Genomic DNA, 19,051 nt, shown 5'->3' with positions numbered 1-19,051 from the left:
AAATAATTAATTATTCAAATGATTACGTACTTATATTTGGCGCCAAAATTCAAATATTCTTTTGGCTCCAAATAATGAATTCACTAATCTACCCGTTTTATAAAATAATTCTTAATTAATTAATTAGAAAATACGTATGAAAATACGGGGTATTACAGTCTACCCCCCTTAAAATAAGTTTCGACTCGAAACTTAGCCAAAAGAAATGAAAATTATTTTTAAATTATTGGTTCATGCATAATCCTAACTTGACTTAGACTCCAACCAAACTCAAGTAAGACTCGAAATCATTCAAAAATGACTCAAAAAGCAAACGCGCGAAACTCTATCACCCTCTACCCCCCTTAAAAGGAGTTACGCCCCCGTAACTCGATCAACACTGCAATTCACTAAATAAATCAATTATATTAACAATTTATCAACACTCGTTAATCAAAATAAGGAAAATTAGAAAGTTTCAAACATCCAAAGAGTTTAGGTTAAAATGATTTGAATACGAACAAAAGTAGTGAGTAAACTCGAAAAGTATTTTTATAAGTCATTCGAAAAATAATTTAAAATACTTACATTAGGAGAAATTGTTGTAAAAGTCTCGTATATATATAATTACAAAGTATGAACTAAAATAAAAATATTTAATAAATGATTTTAAAAGATCTGTGAAAGTTTTCAATCCAAACAACTATTTAGAAACAAAGAATACAAAACTTTATTTTGAAATTGTGTATTTGAAAATTCATTTTGCATACTTGTAATAAAATATTTGTTTCAATAAAAGTCTTACTTTTTCATAAAGAATCTCAATAATCACATATTCAACTTCATATCAAACACTATCATGGGTACTAAGCATAAAAGGAACACATCTTATCTTGACCCTCCTATCGCTCGTAGATTTGCAACTTGTCTCAAGGTATCCTCCAAAAGTATTAAAAACTTCCCAAACACATTCATAAATCCTGGTAATACATCCTTAAATCTTAATCATTAACTCTTGGTTACTTCATGATACTTCGTTTAACACATTTAACAACTCGATCATCTTTTCTCATAACTTCAAATTCCTTATTTAGTTGCTATAATCCATAACTCATCTTTAAGGCAATTCATTAATAAATTATTTATTTTCGAGTCATTTTTGAGTGATTTCGAGTCTTACTTGAGTTTGGTTGGAGTCTTGAGTCAAGTTAGGATTGTGCATGAACCAATAATTTCAAAATGATTTTCATTTCTTTTGGCTAAGTTTCGGGTCGAAACTTATTTTAAGGGGGGTCGAGTGTAATACCCCGTATTTTCATACGTATTTTCTAATTAATAATTAAGAATTATTTTATAAAAAGGGTATTTTAGTAAATTCATTATTTAGAGCCAAAATAATATTTGAATTTGGCGCCAAATATAAGTATTTAATCATTTGAATAATTAATTATTTTCGGATTTCTAAATTAATAATATAGGTTTAATTATCTTTTTTAAGGTCGGTCCATATTTTATTATACTAACTATTTCAAAAGAAATATCTAATATAAATTATTTATTTAACTAATTTTTTATTATCTAAAATATTTATTTATTCAATTATTTTATTATTATTTTTGTTTTTATATTAAAAAAAATAAAAATAATTGTGAAACATGATTTGATCATGTTTTGAAGAGTGATTGTTATCACTTTAGTTTGTTAATTATTATATTTTGAATTAACCTCTAATTCTCTTCTTCATTATCTCATTTTGTTCCTACCTTTCTTCTCCCAACCATATGTATATCCATTTAAATTTTCTTAGTGTTTAACCCAACTATTAATCTAGACTTAATTTGATTCAAGTACCTTAACAACCCCACAAACTTATCATATTTTCTAGTAATCATATCACACCTTAAGCTCTATCCTTTCTACACCCTCAACACTATAAATAGACCCTTAATTCTTCCCACTTATTCACACTAATTCTCTACTTTTCTTCTCGCTTTTTACACAAATCATCTCGTTTATCGCCAATGTTTTGGCACTTTTGGTTAGTTTTTGGGGTATTGACGTTTCACAAAAGATTGTTCCTCTCAAAAAATTCTTGAAGTTAGGCTCAAGAATCACCCAATTCGGAGTTATATCGAAGGAGTTATAGCCTCTGCAAGTTCTGCCTATTCTTTCCAACGCAAATCCAATTCTTCTCTTTTTCTTAGTTTCTTATCTTTTCTTATTCTCTTCTTTATTCAATTATTATTATTACTACTACTACTACTACTACTACTACTATTATTATTATTATTATTATTATTATTATTATTATTATTATTATTATTATTATTATTATTATTATTATTATTATTATTATTATTATCATTATCATTATTATGTGTGATTTATAAATAATTATTATGAGTAGTTTTAATTATATAAAATCAGATTTTTAATAATGTTTATGTTGAAAGGTTCATGTACGTATAGTTGGGAGGTTTTAATTTTATTATTTTTTATTATTTGTTAACCTTATATTGATTATGGTTATATTTATTTGTAGGGTGTATTCAATCAAGGTTCTTGAGGTTCTTTTTGTGTGGTTTTTCTAGTAAAGATCAAGGTACGTATATGTGGCTAGGTCCTTTATACAATTTTGAATGCATGTTTGGTAAATGTTTGTTTTAATGATTGTTTGAATAAATGTTACATATGAATATTTAAGTTAATGATTTTTATGACGAGCTAAAATATATGATTTAAAGGTTTGATCTCTAAAAGTGTTGATTGGTTTAATAAAAGTTGGTTTTATTTATAAATCATTTGATTGAGTTAATCTAAAATTTGCAGCTCATTATGAGCTTGAGTATTTGATATTTTAATTGTCCCTCTACCGGGACTGGTTAAGTAAGACCATGAGCTTTGTGTGATCCGGTCTTTTCTCAAGTGTAGTATAACTTGCTTGGGGGGTGTGCACACTTAGGTGAGGAAAAATTGGTTTGGAAATGTAGGGAATAATTTTAAGCCTTTAAAAATCCCACTAGCTCGAACTCCACTGTGATCATACACTAAAGTACGGTGGCGTCCAAAAGGGAAGAAGATAGAGCAAAAGAGTCGCCAACAAGTTTTTAAGGAACTTGTAAACCGTTCATAGGATGAAGGTTACACCCCTTAACGATCCAAGAGATCGTCAACTCCATAAGGTCATGAACCAAATAAGGGTTCGGGGATGATGATACAAATCCAACCTAAAAGAGATTGAACCTGCCCTAATAATAGGCCTCTACTTTATTCTGCTCGTATTCATGTGCGCTTTCTGATTAACATGCAATCAATAGGATTAACCCTAAACCTGTTTAATCTATGTTGGTTGAATTTAATGCACAAATAAACTATTATTGGCGATCACTTGAATTATAATCAAAATTAACCCTAACAAGATTATTAATTATCTTATTAAGCGTGATTACAAGTACCAAATTCCCTTTAAACATACATAAAAGGTGTGATCAAGCAACATAAAAATAATCATGAAGAATAATAATAATCATGTTAATCATCATAATAAATAATCAATCATTGGAATAAACATGAATAATAATATCAATCATAATTAATAATAATAATAATAATAATAATAATAATAATCATGTTAAAGCATAGCAAGATCCTAGACATGATACTAACAAGATTAATAACAAACCCTAGCATGTCACTAAGCGATAAAAATCAAATCTCTAACCCTAACATGATACTAACATGAATTAATATTAGGAAGAATATAGGAAACATCGTACTTTTAATCATACTTAATATTAAATTTACCCTAGACATGATACTAGGTATCAAAATAACAATCTAAGCATGATTTCTATATCATAATATCAATAAAACCATAAAGTACTTACTTGGATGCCTCGTACCTCTTTCTAATAACAAAATACACACATTAGTAACTTCAAGGAAAATAATAAACAAAACAATTAAATTAAATAATTGAAATAGAGATTTGGGACCAAACCCTCAGAAATTAAAACCTTTCACGTCTAGGGCGAAGGCAACTTCGAATATGGCTAGGTGTTTCAAGATCTTGTGAATGCGGAATTTTGTATTAAAAAGAAAAGTTTAGAAAAGAATACTAAAGAATTAATAGTACTGAAAATTAATGAATGAATGATGAATGAATGAATTGTTTGTAGATGAAGAGAATGAATGATTTTTGAATGAAGAGAGTTGATGAATGAAGAAGAGAATTGATGATTCTTGGTGAATGAAAACGGAGTTTTTGATACGATATTTATAGAGAAAATCATCCAAAAAAGATAATTTAACAAAACAGAGTCTGAAGATCGCAAAACAACCTTGGCGCCAGCCCTGGCTAATTGGCGCCAGGACCAGTGGCTAGCGCCTGGCGGCAATCCTGGTTCCAGGCGCCAAGGCCTGGGGTTGGACGCCAAACTGATTTTCTACGCGTTTTCGAAAATCTGATAAAATTCCCATGCTGGAAGATAAAATAATATAATTTCAGTCGAAAATGCTATTTGATCTTGATTAAAACTCTGAAGAGACCTAATTGAATCAGGAATGATAAAGACCTTCTAGAATCTTCTAGAAGACTAAAACCATTCCTAATTGCATTAGGAATGATAAATTATATTAGGCCCTCCCCTAGATCATTAGGCCGTACTTAAAGCTCAAACCGGACCCAGTTTAGTAAATTGGTCATAATTTCCTCAACATTCATCGGAATTGGGCTTATAATATATCGTTGGAAAGGTCTTTGCATGCCCCATCCAACTACCCACTATTGGACCCATATCATGGACCAACCAAACTGGATTGGATGTTTTCTTAAAATAAATTTTTCAAAAACAGGGAGAAGAGAAAAGAAATAAAACTTTCCACAACGCTAGACCTTTCCACACTTTCGTTTCATTCGATTATGATTCGACGTGAAAGGCACTCATCACTGGGTTTGGTTTTGGGGAGACACAAATGGGTGTCTACAGGAAATATATCTTACAAATTAAGAAGTTAATAAATTGGAAATTTATAAGTTTGGAAAGCTTTTACTGATGAACATTACTACTCTTGGAAGGTTCAATTTTAGAAAGTCTAATTTTGAAAGTGGCTTGTGACAAGTTAAATTTAATTGGTTATTTTTAAAAGTATGTTTGCCTAACAAAAGTATTTACATGTCTTGCACTTATACGTACCTAGCGTTTATGCTAATCTGTTTTCCTTTTTGTTTTGGTTCGCTCTGTTTACCATTACTGGTAAGCAGTCTTGATTTCAGGTGTGGATTTGTCGTGCGCATGCTAAAGTCGGGATGGGATCACATAGTTAGGAGTTAATTTTTATTTATGTGTGGAGTTTTTATTGGATAATTTTGAAACATTTATTATGGTTACTCATATTATTATTAATAAAAGTTAGTTATTTTTTCGCTGCAATTTGAGTAATTAATTAAGCCTTACGTTTTACGTGGTGGTAATACGCCCAAGTCTATCTCTACGGTATTTGTATACGTATAAATATAGTATTTACGTAGAGGGAGATTTGGGGGTGTTACAAGTCAACTCAGTTTGAAGCTTTTCTCTACTCGGTTGAGGTCCCGTCATATCTTTTAAAGTTATTCCTCCTTTTAAACCTACAACACGTTCTCGAGACTTGGATTTAAAAAAGTCGATCCATTAAGGACAACCATTATATTCATCTAACATCAAGAAAATAAAATCATATTTAGAAAAACAACACATCCAGCAACATTCAGTACATATAGCACTTCCAAATCAGCTAAGTTTATCATGACATAGAGTAAAAACTTTAAAAATTCTTTAACCTCTCATCAGACATAACCTTTGTTATCTTTTAAATTGAGAAAACTACTAGCTTTCACTTGCATTTGACTCAAAAAATAAATAAATAAAAACCAGCCACATATCTGCGTCTATTTGAGGAGGGGGAAAATAGAAAATCAGAAGAAGCCAATTAGAGGGGGAGGTGCATAACATATCACAACAACAATCAATGGGGGGAGCAATGGGGGGGGGGGAGCAGAACATATTAGAACTGTAGGGTTTTAGGTACTCTAAGAGGAATTTCATGAATCTCATTCATATGCACCTAAATAGGATCTCATGCATATACAAATAAAGGATCACATAATAGTTTAGAATTAACCTTTGAAGCGTGAATCCTCTTAGCAATCTTCTTCTCTACCGGAGATAAAGAGCCTCAATTGGAACTCCTCTATTTGGTCCACCGGATTGAATCAATACTCCACCAATGCTAGTTGGACAGAAAAAACCTTTCACCTTTCTTGGATTTGAGAACCAATTTTAGAGAAAAAATATTGAGAGAAAACTTACATTGTTTTTTAGAAAACTGAATATTGTGTATTTTTTATTTTCCCTAAAACTAATTAATATATAATCATATTATTATTAATTAGGTAAGGGTTTTCTCTTCCCTTTCCCTCTTTGGCCGGTCACCCTAAGGCCCAGTTTGGGCTTCGGGTTTTTTTATTGATCCAAACGTAATGTGTGACCTTATAGGATCCGTTTAGGCGGGCTTCGGGTGTGTCACTTACTAACCCAAAGTTCTATAGCATTCTCTAGCAAGACGAATAGACGACCCAAATAAACGAATTACTATCTCCATAATACGATCCATAATTATATTAAGTAATTACACTAAAGTCGAGGACACATTTCCTTCAATCTCCCACTTGTCCGAGATAAGTATGCAATATTCAAATTCCTTAAGTCTCTTAGTGTCTAATTTGATAGTATGATCATATCTCTATGCTATCCATACTAGCATTCAAATTATTTCTTGAAATCCGAGTTTGAATTGCTAAGCAAATGATCATCTTATGATCCATTTGAGCACGGCCATGCATTTTCAATTCTTACTCTTCAAGAGGCCAAGACACCCATCCTATCTAACATAGGAAGACCTACTCAATCTTGTGGCAACCAAAACTCCCACTCAACTTTTAGCACAATCCGAGTGTTGCCTTTATAGTCCCCTTTTACGGCATGACGTTTGACAACATCAAAGTTACACTAATAATTGAATTGAGTAGTGTTCCACTCATGTCTAAGGAATCCACTAATATAATTTGCGATGTTTTAGAACTTCTAAGTAGGTCTGTTCGATCATGTATCGACTATACATATCCATATGATTGACTAAACATATCCATGTTTCCATAGCCCATGAAACGGCACTATCAATCAATCTTATATGCTAATCCTTTTATTGAGTCATTTATGTCCAAATTAACAACTCAGATTAGGAACTTAAATATTTTATGAATTCAGTTCACTTATGGGGTTTCATTCATAAAATTACGTATTTGACAAGCCCATGAAATTCAATAAATATATTGGACATTTTATTTAATACTAAACCAAAATTAAATAAGATAAAAATTTCATACCATATAAAAATAAAACATCAAAATCATGTCTTTAAATTGTAACAAGTTTATCTAAACAAAAACAATCTAAAGCCACTTTAACACTTGCTTCAACCCTATAGCCCTAGCATGATGTTCATGCTTGGGTTGAGGGAGAGGTTTAGTGAGTGGATCAGCTTTGCAGATCTTGACATCATTCCGTGTGAGGTAGTATTTCCTCATTGCATGCTTGGATTTTTCGTTTGATCTTGGTTCTTTTGCTTGTGCAATAGCTCCCACAAAATAACTCAATTCCTTCTAGAACACTAGGTACGATGCCTAGCTCTGTTAGGAATTTCTTTATCCAAACAGCTTCCTTAGCTGCTTCTACCACCGCTAAATATTCTGATTCTGTCGTAGAGTCTGCCACAGTGCCTTGCTTTGAACTTCCAGCTCACTGCTCCTCCATTCAGACAAAACATGTACCCTAATTGCGAGCGGTAATCATCTCTATCGGTCTGGAAACTTGCATCAATATAACCTTTAACAACCAACTCATCTACTCCTCCATAGACCAAAAACATTCCTTTAGTCCTTCTCAAGTACTTTAGGATGTTCTTAGCCGCAGTCCAGTGTGCTTCACCTGGATTTGCTTGGAATCCGCTACATAAGCTCAGAGCAAATGCAACAGATGGTCGAGTGCATATCATGGCATACATGATAGAACCTATAGCTGAGGCGTAAGGTATGCTACTCATCCGCTTCAACTCATCAGGCTCCGATGGGCATTGACTCGTGCTAAGCGAAATGCCATGTGACATGGGAATGAATCCTCTCTTAGAGTTTTCCATGTTGAACCTTGCAAGAACCTTATCAATATAAGTCTCTTGGCTCAGTCCAAGCATCCTTCGAGATCTATCTCTATGGATTTTGATTCCCAAAATGTACTCAGCTTCTCCAAGGTCTTTCATGGAAAAACAACTTCTCAACCATTCCTTGACTGATTCAAGAATTGGTATGTTATTTCATATGAGTAGTATGTCATCTACATACAAAACCAAGAAGACTTAGCTACTCCCACTAAATTTCTTGTAAACACAAGATTCTTCTGCACTCTTGAGAAAACCAAACTGTTTGATTGCCTCATCAAATCGAAGATTCCAGCTCCGAGACGCTTGCTTCAATCCACAAATGGATCTCTGAAGCTTGCAAACTCTTTTGGGATTTTCTGGATCCTCAAAACCCTCAGGTTGTGTCATGTACACATCCTCCATCAAGAACCCATTCAAGAAGGCGGTTTTGACATCCATCTGCCAAATTTCATAATTGTAATGTGCAGCAATCGCCAAAAGTATCCGAATTGACTTAATCTTTGCCACTGGAGAAAAGGTTTCATCATAGTCTATACCATGTATTTGTTTGAATCCCTTTGCAACCTGTCTTGCTTTATAGATATAGAAATTTCCATTCTTGTCTTTTTTTATTCTAAACACCCACTTGCATCCAATAGGTTTAACCCCATCAGGTAAGTCGACTAGGGTCCAAACTTTGTTCTCAGACATGGAGTCCATTTCGGATTTCATGGCCTCAAGACATTTCTCAGAGTCTGGGATTGTCAAAGCTTGTTTGTAGGTAGTAGGTTCAGAATTTTCCAAAATCAATATTTCAGAGTCTTCTGTTAACAGGAAATCAACCAACTGCTGGTTTGAAATCCTTGTTCTACTCGACCTACGTGGGGCTTGAGCATCAATAGAAATATTCTCTTCAACATCTTGAAGATTTTCGCATGAATTAGATTCAAGTTGGACGATAGGAGTTTTGCTTAATGAATTAGCTTGCTCCGACACCTGACTTGTCATAGCAGAGTCATGCGCCCTCGCCTCTGGCGTGGTTTGATCAACATCCATTTGTTGCTCATCTCGAATTTCTTCGAGAACTATTTTACTCCCACTTGTCTTTCTGGAAATAAACTCCTTTTCAAGAAAGACACCATCACGAGCAACAAACACTTTGTTCTGTTGACAGTTATAGAAGTAGTAACCCCTTGTCTCCTTTGGGTATCCCACAAAGAGACATTTATCTGATTTGGGTGCAAGTTTGTCTGATAGTAAACGTTTTACATAGACCTCACAACCCCAGATTTTAAGAAAAGATAAGTTTGGAACTTTTCCATTCCACATCTCATATGGAGTCTTTTCTACAGCCTTTAACGGGATTCTATTTAGTGTGTGTACAGCTGTTTCTAGAGCATATCCCCAAAAACAAATTGGAAGATTAGCAAGACTCATCATTGATCGAACCATATCCAGTAAAGTTTGATTCCTCCTTTCAGACACACCGTTTAATTATGGCGTCCCTGGTGGAGTCAACTGTGAAACTATTCCACAATCCTTTAGATGATTATCGAATTCTTGGGTCAAATATTCGCCACCACGATCGGATCGTAATGCTTTTATTGTTTTACCAAGTTGATTATGTACTTCATTTTGGAATTCTTTGAACTTTTCAAATGATTCCGACTTATGCTTCATTAGGTAGATATACCCATATCGACATAAATCATCAGTAAAAATGATGAAGTAACTAAATCCACCTATTGCCTTTCAACTCATAGGCCCACAAACATCTGTATGTATAAGTGCCAAGAGGTCATTGGCTCTTTCACCCTTTCCAGTAAAAGGTGACTTTGTCATTTTCCCCAACAAGCATGATTCACATACATCAAATGATTCATAATCGAATGATGTAAGGATTCCATCCTTTTGTAACTTTTGGATGCGCTTTTGGTTTATATGACCCATCCGACAATGCCATAGATATGTTGGGTTTAAATCATTAGAATTTTGTTTCTTGCTATTTATGTTATAGACTTGTATTGTCCTATCAAGTACATATAAACCATTAATCAATTTTGCACTAGCATAGAACATGTTATTGTAAGAAATGGAACAACATTTGTTCTTAATCTCAAAACAAAAACTTTCATTATCCAAAACAGAAACAGAAATAATGTTCTTAGTAATTGGCGGAACGAAATAACAATTATTAAGTTCTAAAATTAATCCAGACGGTAAATGTAGACTATAACTTTTGACGGAAAGTGCAACAACTCTTTCTCCATTTCCGACGGGAAGCTCCACCTCGCCTTTTGCTAGTTTTCTACTTCTTTTTAGTCCCTGCACATCATTAACTATGTGAGAACCACAGCCAGTATCAAATACCCATAAAGAAGTAGAAGTCAAATTAACTTCTATAACATAAATACCTGAAGTGGAAGCACCTGACTTCTTGTCCTCCAAGTACTTGGGGAAGTTTCTCTTCCAGTGACCTATCTTTTCACAGTAGAAACAATTGCTTTCCGCAGCAACTTTTGGTTTAGCGGTCTGTTTAGGCTTTTCAGAAACTTTGACAACTTGCTTGCCTTTGTTTTTCTTGCCTCCCCCTTCTTTTTTAAACCCTTTCCCTTTTGAACCATCAAAACTTCTATCTTTGGTTCTTTGGGAATGTTCCTTTCAGCATTGACAAGCATCCCATGCAATTGAGTCAAAGTCTTTTCAGACTCATTCATGTTGAAAGTCATCCTAAATTGATTAAAGCTGTCAGGCAGCGAATGGAGAATGATATCAGTAGCCAACTGTTGGCTATAAGAGAATCCAAGACGTTCCATGCTTTCAAAAAGACCCATCATTTTGAAAGCATGTTTCCGAACAGATTCACCATTTTCCATCTTGCATTCCAAAATCTCCTTATTAATTTCATATATCTCAATCCTGGCCTGTTTCTGAAACATGGCCTTAAGCTCTTGAATAATGGTGTAAGCACCTTTGGTCTCAAACCTCCTTTGGAGGTCCGGTTCCATAGCCACCACCATCAAGCAAGATTGGAGTAGACCTATCATTAGCCTGCCTAGCACGACGTTTATCAGCCTCAGATGATTCTTCAGTCACTACTGGAAGTTGGTTTTCTAAGACATCCTCTCTACCCTCCGACTTTAAAAGAAGTCTTAGGGTCCTTTCCCAATTGATGAAGTTTTCTCCGTTCAGCCTATCCTTCTCAAGGAAGAGACAGATGCTAAAAATCGAATTGTTGTTGATATTAGTCATGTTATATACAGACAGAAAAAGGGAAAAGTTCAATTTTATGTTTGTAAAAGTACCTAAAATGCTATAGTTTCTAGGTTACTTAGCACTCTATTCAATTTTAATGTCCTAAATTGAATAAGTGATTCCAAGATCCTATCAACATGCAACATTAAGCAGACGGAGGCCTTTTCTTAAAATTACATTTTCAAGGTAAGTAAACTATTTACTATTTACAACATTTGTAACTCTTGGTTAGACATAATAACATCTCATGCTTAACTGTCCCTTTGCTTCAAAATCCAAACGCTTTTGATGATTTTGTTGAGGTTAACCAAATTAAGTGTGCAAAATTCGCAATTTCACCTCACTTCCCAAAATTAATAACAATACCCTGCGGAGGCATGACCTATTACTATTAATTAAGGGTTAATAAGTACTTTATATTTGGAAAAGCAAACCTCAATATTTGCGGGACCTAAGTTTATTATGTTGTTATTAATTAAGTGAGCTCTAGCGCATTGATAACATACATACAATAAACTTATAAGCATTTTAAGAATAATAATAAAATGCAAAATTAAATATGAGCTAGTATGGCCCCTAATCCTAAGAACTAAGCTTGAATGGGCACCTCCTTGTACTCTTCATGGATCTCCATCCACCTTCGTCATGGGCCTTCTCATCTGGGCTCTTCTTTGGATTAATTAAGAATTTAAATAATTAAACTAATTCCTAATTAAATAAAATTACAAAAATACTTAACGATACGCAGATCGTATTTAAATTACAAAAATACATAACGATACGCAGATCGTATTTATAATTTAAATCTAGGGCCATACTAGTCATTTATAGAAATAGTATATCATATATATAAAAATGCCACATAATAATATCACATATTATACTTGCCAATAATCAAAATATCAGATATTCTTAATTATGGTAAGTGGATAAATCAATAAATTAGGAAATCCTAGAATATAAATCATATTTGATAAACTGAAATCCTAACCACTTAAAAGATTTTATCCTAAAAATAAGCTAACCAACTAATTTTAATTAGATTAAAAAATCAAATTATGTGATTATCTTATAATCAAGTTAAAACAACCTTAATTGGAATTGCTCAATATCCCCTTAAAATCAATTTTTTTTTTTGATATTATCCAAAAATGTTTTATTATTTAATTAAAATAAATTTTTTTATTATTATTTTAAATTAAAAAAATAAAAATCAGAAAACAGGGCTGCGTGACTGAGCTTGCTGCCCAGCCACGTCACAGCCGCTGCAGCAGCCAGGCCGGAGCCCAGCCACCGCAGCAACTGGCCGACGCAGCCAGGCAACCGCCCAGCCACAGCAGCGCTAGCTGGCGCACCAGGCAGCAGCCCAGCACACCAACCAGCAGGTGTAGTGGTTGGAACAGTGCAACAGTTGCACGTTTCAGCCACTGCCCCCTCCCCTGAACCCCTAGCTGTTGCCCTCCGCCCTTGACGACCATCGGAGCAGCCATTGTGGCCCACCATTAGGTGATTTTGCCATCCAGCCGTGGCTGCTCCCCTTCAAGCCCAATTTCAATTTTTTTTTGTTTTTTTGAGTTAAATTAATTTTACAACTTTTGCAAAATTAATTTTGGTGATCTAATTACAATTAAACACAAACTCCTTTATGCATAATTTTAGAATAATTAATCAAAATCACCATTTTAATTAATTTAGGGCTTTTCATATAACATAATTTCCAATTCATATAAAACTAATTTTACATGAATTAATTAATCATATCTAAACAAATTTTAAATATGGAAAATAGATTATATTATATAAATTTAACAATTAAAATCGAAAATTAGGGTTTATAACCATCAAATTCAAAATTAGGGCTTTAGGGTTCTTAAAAAATTAGGGATAGAGGCTAATTGAGAAATTAAATTCACAATTTAATCAATTCCAATCAATTAAAATCATATTTTAATAAGGTTATTTTAATCCATAATTCAATTCCTCCCCTTAATCGAATTAAAATTAGCCTAATTCACACATCAAAATAATCATATTATAGTGACCAGTAAATTATATGCAAGGGGCTAACTGATACCACTGTAGGGTTTTAGGTACTCTAAGCGGAATTTCATGAATCTCATTCATACGCACCTAAACAGGATCTCATGCATATATAAATAAAGGATCACATAATAGTTTAGAATTAACCTTTGAAGCGTGAATCCTCTTAGCGATCTTCTTCTCTACTGGAGATAAAGAGCCTCAATTGCAACTCCTCTATTTGGTCCACCGGATTAAATCAACACTCCACCAATGCTAGTTGGACGAAAAAAACCTTTCACCTTTCTTGGAGTTGAGAACGAACCAATTTTAGAGAGAAATTATTGAGAGAAAACTTACGTTGTTTTTCAGAAAACAGAATACTGTGTATTTTTTATTTTCCCTAAAACTAATTAATATATAATCATATTATTATTAATTAGGTTAGGGTTTTCTCTTCCCTTTCCCTCTTTGGCCGGTCACCCTAAGGCCAACTTTGGGCTTCGAGTTTCTTTATTAATCCAAACCTAATGTGTAACCTTGTAGGATCCGTTTAGGTAGGCTTCGGGTTTGTCACTTACTAACCCAAAGTTCTATAGCATTCTCTAGCAAGACGAATAGAGGACCCAAATAAACGAATTACTATCTTCATAATACGATACATAATTATATTAAGTAATTGCACTAAAGTCGAGGACACATTTCCTTCAAGAACAACAACCAATGGGGGTGAGGGGAGGGGAGAAAACATATCAAAGAGAGGTATCTCAAATAGAATGTAATGCTAAACCATTCTAAAGTTCAGATCATCATAAAAATAGAATAAGTATTGCAATTTGGGGGGCAGAACATTTCAAAACAACAGTCAATAACATATCATAACCATTGTATATCGCTAAGTAAGGTAGCTTATTTGTTTCCAGACTTAAGTATTAAAGTTATCTCAAAGCGAATGTCAAAATAAACCATTCTTAATTTCAGATCATCATAAACGCTTAAATAGTATTACATTCCAACACAACCTCATTGATATTGTGTAACTGTGAATTGCTTCAATAAGATATTCCAAAAATAATACGAAAAGCTTTTAACAGTAGTTACCAACAGTCAATAGGGGGAGAAAACATATTAAAATAACAGCAATAGGGGGAGCGATGTGGGGGCATATTATATTAGAACAGTAGCCAATGGGGGAGGGGGGAGGAAAGATTACAACAGTCAATGGTGGGGTGACAGAACAAAGAATGCTAATATCTAATAGAGCAGTTTCCTGTGTTTTAACAAAGGAGGGATTTGAAGGTGCCTCTGAAATTCTAGTGTGGGTCTTGTCAAAATTTCTCAATTTCCATATATCTAAACTAGGTTTTTCTTTTTTTATTTTTTTTTGACATTGTATCTAAACTAGGTAGCATATTGAAAGTCGGAAAGATTTAGCTAGCATGGTGAATTCAGGAAGTAATAAAATTTTAAAACAACAAGAAGTTTGAGTATTACTTATCCTGCAACTGACACAACAGAGTTATAGATAAATTAATAATACCAAGAAGTTTTATTCAAAGTTTGCTTTCTTTTCCATCCTTTTTTTTGGCTAAAAAATCTTAATAAAAACCATCAAGTTGGTAATAAGAGCCATGAAATAATCATTGGAAAAGTAAACCATTAATTAAGTGTAGCAACGCAGTGAGTATGAGTATGTGACCAAGTTAATTAGATCTTGTAAAAAAAAAAGATAGGGATTGGATAGTGTACACAAGTGATTGTCTTTTACTAAACTAGTGAAGTAAGTTTTTATTATACTCTATTACTCATATATGACACAGTAAGTTATATGATGATCATGTAAAAGTATGTGATATGAATTAATCAATACACTCTAAAAACAAACTTCGTACTGGTAACATATATCAAAGGGTGAATTATGAGATTAGATGTCTGGAATAAAAAGAGAGAAATATTTGCTCTAAGTTCTTTTCTGGTTTTTTATAGGGTGGTAAAGGTGGATGATGTGAAGACGGATGGTTTCAATGTTCACAAGAAGGTTAAGTTTCCTAACTTTGTTTTTCAATGATTAAATATTCAAATTACAAAATTGAACAATAAGTCTGCAATAATCTTAACTCCCTTAATAAATTGAATATGGTGTTTGATTGAGGAAAGTATCAAGGATGTGTTCAGGATATAATGAGGCTAGGCTGAGAGAGAGAGAGAGAGAGAGAGAGAGAGAGAGAGAGAGAGAGAGAGAGAGAGGATTGATGATGATTGTTAGTGATCAAGCTTGTTGAAGATTGAAAACGGGGTGAAACAACCTCTATTTATAAGGAAAAAAGAGAGTTGAAGGATTAGAAAAGATTCAGAATCCAAATTGGAGTAAAATAACTTTGTCGCGGCGCGACAACTCTATCACGGCTTCATGGAACCATCGCAGCGCGATAGATAACTGTTTTTTGCGATTTTTATCATAAGTTTTGATCCAGAAATCGGAATAAAATAAATAATACTTCCTCGTTTCGTTCTAGTTGACACATTTTTTTAGTCACGTTTACCAATGCACTAATTCAACCACTAATAACTAATTACCAAGAAGCAAAAATTATAAAAAGTTGATATTTTAGAAAATGCATATTGTGATGAATCTAACAACATCTCACATGACTGTATTTTTTCATTACACATAAATTAAAGCACAAAATAGGGTCAAAGGGGAGTATGTGAATAGTGCTAAAGTCAAAACGTGTAAACTTAAACGTGTTCTAGAAGTTCCTAATGAATCCTAATTGGTTTAGGATTGGGATTAAGGTATTTGGACCTTCACATGATCATTGGGTCGTAGGTAAGGTAGACCTAGGCTCAGTTTGGGATCGGTTTAGTATTTTGGTCATAATTTCTTCGTTATAAGTTGGATTTGAGGGTCAAAATGTTGGTCATGCGGTTTTGCTCCAATGATAGAAAATTTGAATATCGAAGGAATTAAAGGAATGAGATCAACACTATTTGAGGATAAAAAAAGACTTGCTATCAAGACCTTACACTAGCAGGGAGATTAAGAATAACCTGTTTGCTATGAAACCATGTAAAGCATCGGTCCGGATGGAATTCCAGCAGGTTTTCATCAAAAAAATTAGAATTGGATCTAGGATGACATAAAAGAAGTTGTGTAATCTGCTTTAAGATCAAGCAACCTCCTTCGAGAGTTCAATTTCACTAATGTTGCGCTTATTCTGAAATGTGATAATTCGGAGTCTATGGATAAATTTCGTCCGATATGCCTAATGTTATTTACAAAATTATCTCCAAATGCAATGCTAATAGACTTAGAAAAGTGATGAATGATCTGGTAAGCATTTTCCAAAATGCTTTTCTCCCGTGCCGAGCTATTTCTGATAACATTCTGCTAGCTCACAAATTGCTAAAAAATATTAGGACGTAACACCCCCGATTTACCAACAAATAATAAACAAGAATTAAAGGAATAATAAAAAAATTTTGAATAAAATTGCGGAAACATACTCCTAAATTGAAAGTATTACCGCTACACTCAACAACATGCCAAGTGTTAAGGCTTACAAAATCTCAATAATTACAACCCAATAAATCTAGGTGAGCTATTTATACAACTTTACAAACTCGTTATAGAATACTAATTGATCACTTGAGCTCCTTTAGCTAAGATCACTTGATCAAACTTGCTTATACAAACTTGACTACTCACCATTAAGGACAAATTCCAAAATAGATCGTTGCAGGGCCACCATAAAAAAAAGACATGGCCGCAAACACAAGTAGCACAACAAAACAACACACACGTCAGCAAAAAGCTTAATTAAACAATGTAGTTCAAACTACATTACACATTGTACTAATACAATTCTTTACTCAACTCTCTATCCCATAAGTGTGTCATGCTCTTTGTTCTATACCTAGCCTTGGACATGTGTAATTCGAATAAATAAACCAACAACTATAAAAACTTGAATACTCTCAATAACCAGAAAACACCTTGAGGCAGACCACATACGGGTCAATCCCACTGTAGGGGACCATAAAAAAATAAAGATTGTACCTCATTCTTTAACTCATTATTATTATCTCCTAACCAACATTCCAAAGACTAAGGTATATAATGTTGAGCCTCAAACCAAGAACAATATAAATAATTCTCAACCTTTTGATCTCATACATTGATCAAATAATCATTCGCATGATAATAAATAATATCTCAATATTGGCAAAGGTTCCCAATTCATATATGACGACATATTCGGTTCATAAAATATCTCAACTCTTATAGGACTAATACTGGTACCCAAAATTAATCAAATCTCAACCCAAAAATAATACTCCACATTAGCAACCCTAAAACCTCAATAAAACAATACTTCCTATAGCAACAACATGAAAAACCCTAGAAATAATTGTATAATTAATTATATACAACAACAATAATATGATATTCAAATCAAATCATGCAATATCATAATAATTAATCATATATACAAAGAGAGTACCAATAATAAATCATATTACACATAATAATACAAAATATATTTTACAAATATCTTCAATTTTTGTGTGATTACCTCACGGAAGCATGGTTAAATTGCCGTATAACATGACTTGCGTAAGGTAATAATGGACTCTATTTGGTTAATAAATGGATATTTGCTTTAATTTAGTAGTTGATCATCAAAAGGGTAATGATTGCTCGTTTGATATATATATATATATTGAGAAGGGAATATATATATATATAGGTGTTTCGAAGGTTTTTGTCCCTTGGGAGAGTTACAACACTGAGAGGATTCAGCAAAGGGCGCCTGTACCTGCAAAGCAAACGGACCGCCGGATAGTCGGTGGTCCGCCTCTGAAGATTAAGTTAGTAAGTATTCGGAGTAAAACGTGCGGAAATAAAGTTATCTGCTCGGATTCCAAGCTCAGGTAGAGTGCTATCTGTTCCTTGAAAAGGACAATTCTGTAATAAATGTGAAAGTGACGTGTTATCTCGTATTGCGTGAATTCTGTCATAAATGTAGGAACTGTCCCTATTTATAGGGTCTTTTTGATAAGTGTGCCCTCCCTAGGATCTAGTGACCTAGGGATTAGGTCACGCCGTAAAACGGTGCCTCAAGGTTTGGGCCCTTGAAGGCCGCCATTCCAGAAGCAATGTTTGAGTGACACGTGTCACTGAGCCCAAAGGGCTTTTGGGCATCTCTTAGGGTTACACGTGTCACCCTCTTAATGGTCCATGCTGGATCATCAATCATCCCAGAATGGTGGGATAGCTGCCTACCATGTGTCGTCATCTCAACGGTTCAAGTGACACCTTTACCTATGACACGTGGCGGCTTCTAATTAGGCCACTTGGCCGGGTATAAAAATACCCAAATCATTTGCCCCTCACAGGGGTCACGTGCATTGCACGCGACACCTGTGACAAGTGTCAACATCCGACTAGTCGGATTTTCAAATTGTATTTTTGGGGGGAAAAATTAGGGTTTACCCTTTCTATAAATAGAAGGTTTTAACTTCCTTTTGGATTCACATTTGCGTGAATCTTCAAGGAATC

Source organism: Chenopodium quinoa, unplaced genomic scaffold (genome assembly GCF_001683475.1).
Source record: "Chenopodium quinoa cultivar QQ74 unplaced genomic scaffold, ASM168347v1, whole genome shotgun sequence".
Classification (NCBI taxonomy): Eukaryota; Viridiplantae; Streptophyta; class Magnoliopsida; order Caryophyllales; family Amaranthaceae; genus Chenopodium; species Chenopodium quinoa.
The sequence above is the reverse complement of the archived record's forward strand: the minus strand, read 5'-3'. Positions refer to the sequence as shown.